The sequence below is a fragment of the Carlito syrichta genome, unplaced genomic scaffold (genome assembly GCF_000164805.1).
Source record: "Carlito syrichta isolate Samal-C Ts95f unplaced genomic scaffold, Tarsius_syrichta-2.0.1 Scaffold288112, whole genome shotgun sequence".
NCBI classification, from domain to species: Eukaryota; Metazoa; Chordata; class Mammalia; order Primates; family Tarsiidae; genus Carlito; species Carlito syrichta.
The window spans coordinates 142,868-145,396 of record NW_007232208.1 but is presented as its reverse complement, the minus strand read 5'-3'; the positions used below and the strand labels follow the sequence as shown (position 1 = coordinate 145,396).

At 55.0% G+C, this 2,529-nt stretch overlaps 1 pseudogene across 1 annotated transcript; it reads right to left on the bottom strand.

Annotated features, from left to right (window-relative positions):
* Positions 1 to 664: 664 nt before the first annotated feature.
* On the bottom strand, positions 665 to 2,160 carry LOC103255422 (annotated as a pseudogene). Its single transcript, XR_002481679.1, has 3 exons — positions 1,946 to 2,160; positions 1,277 to 1,278; positions 665 to 1,217 (listed from the first exon to the last, which is right to left on the bottom strand). The product of XR_002481679.1 is annotated as an endothelin B receptor pseudogene (transcript).
* Positions 2,161 to 2,529: the final 369 nt, after the last annotated feature.

Genomic DNA, 2,529 nt, shown 5'->3' with positions numbered 1-2,529 from the left:
GTAGCTACAGTCATTCACAGCAGGTGAACTGTGTTTTCCCTACTCACTAGTTTGAATCTCTTCTTCCAGTCCACTTGTTTCCTAAAAACAGACTCCAGCCCTCCTCCCCACCCCACATGAAAAGGTCCTCCAAGACAATATTTCTCAGGGTTAGTGTGCATATGAGTCGCCGGAGCATCTTAAGATGCAGATTTTGAGTCAGTCTGGGAGGGCTTGCATTCCTAGCAAACTCTTGGGGGTTGTGAATGCTGCCAGTCCATAGGCCACACACTTTTGGTAGACAGTGTAACCAGTCAGCCAGACTTAGGGACTAGATTCTTCGGGACTGGTGGTTTTCAGACTTTGCAGATCATCATAATCATGTAGTGGATTTGTTAAAATACAAAATACTGTGCTCCACTCCAGTTTCTGATTCAGTAGGTCTGGGGTGAGACCAGAAAAATCTTCATTTCCAACAGGTTCAAAAGTGATACTAATGCTGTTGGTTTGAGGACTACACTTGTCCTAAGCTTAGCTGAGAGCTACTGAAAACCACACAGGAATTTAGTTCCTATTATTACTGACTTTTAGAAGGCGGTGGATTTCTTGAGGAAGCTCCGTCTAAATAAAGGCTCTCTCGTCTTCCCTCTCCACCCAGCCCCCCTTCAATAAGCCTGCCATGACATTAGCAGGGGCCCTTTACCTTGTAGACATTGATGGGGATGTCAATGATGATGTGCAGCAGGTCTCCCAGAGCCAGGCTGGCGATCAAGATATTGGGGCCGTTTCGCATGCACTTGTTCTTGTAGATTATTCTCAGCAGTGTGGAGTTCCCGATAATGCCCAACACGAACACGAGGCAGGACACAACCGTGTTGATGTATTTGAAAGTCCCTTTGATCTCGATGGTTCCTTGGCACCGGGGAGGGGAGAGGGTGCGTGGCGGGGCTCCTGCAGTCCGTCCTCCTTTAGGCACCCCCGCAGGTGCCAACGACCGCGGCAGACTGGTGTTGGAACTCCTGGGCCAGGAGGTCTTAGTGGGTGGCGTCATTATCTCTGTGGTTTGCAGAAGCGGAGTGGCCCCGGCAGGCGGGAATCCCCTCTCTTCTCCCCAGACCCCCACCACGCCGCAGGCAAGAACCAGCGCCACCAGGGCGCGTCCGCAGAGGCTTGGCGACGACTGCATGCTGCTGCTTACTCCAGCTGGCGTCCGGTGGCCGCTCCGCAATTTTCAGAGCCTGGAGACCGACAGTGGAAGGAAGAAAGAGGGAACACCTGGGTCAGCTACCGCAGCCACGCCTCTTCAAACGCTAGCTCGGAGCGTTGCCTCTTGGCTACAATCCGCGCGCCAAAGTAACTCAAGTTTGCGCGCAACTGGGGAACTTGGCGAGCGTATCTCGCCAGCGCCGATGGAATCTCCTTCCCGATTCCCTCTCCGGAGTTTTTCTTCCCTTGTCCCGCATGGGGCGGGGCATCTGGAAGGGGTGTCCGGGGGAGGGAATGTCTAAGCGCAAAGCTCTGAACTCTTCGGTGTGCCGGGAGGAAGACACACGTTTAGCTAAGGGTGTCCGAAGACTGCGTAATCAAGGCACCTAGCGGCCAAGGGCATATGTCAATCTGCATTTTGCGCCCCAGGGGAGCCCCAATGTCCCGCGACTGAATTCCAAGACTCCTCCTGACGGGTGGAAACCGCTGCTCCCCGGCTGGCTGCGCTACGGCTCCCCCTGCGCGGGGGCGCCGGAGGAATCGGAAACTCTCGGAGACATTAAGCCAGCATTAGCTGGGAAGCTTCTGTCCCCTCCAAGTGGTTTCAAACACTCACGCTCTTTCCTTTACCCCTACCCCATTTCAATTTGCTCTATCTCCAGGTTTTATTTTTTTAATTTTCAGTCCAGTAAGCCAAGTCAGAGCCCCAGGACAAGGTTCAACCAATGATTTTAATTCAACAGCAAGCCAGAATGTTTACCTCGCGGATCCGATGACCCGGGTGCAGAGTGACTAGCGGGGGGACCCTTCCCGGGACGCGGAGCCGGGGTCCAGCCTCCGCGGGGAGCAGAGCGCGCCTCCCCTCCGCGGCAGGCGGGCCTGGCTGTGACGAAAACACTGAGCGGACGCCAGACAATGTAGCCGCCACAGCCCGCTCGGGGTCTCTGCTTTCCCCACACAAGTACTTTTATTCATTCGTGTCCCTTCCCCATCAATCACCGCCAGACTCCTCCCGCGCCTGCCGACCGCGCGGCAACCTTTCCCCTGGGGCGACGCCTGGATAGCATCACAGGGCTTCCCGCGGGAGGGGCGGGTCCCCGGGAAGGGACGTGTCCCACGAGGTTGTTTGTTTGTTATGGTGCTAAGTTCTTCAAACGACGAGCCTAAACCAGGGCAAGTTAGCACGCCCCCGGTGACGCTCTGGCGCTCCAGACTAGGAGGAGAGGGCTCTGCATGGGACGTGTTAACCTGAACTTGTAATACTGCCGATGGTGACTTTTCTTTCAGATAAAGGTCCTACCGTGGTTTGGGGGAGCTGCTCTTTGCTCAGCTTTATTATGAAGT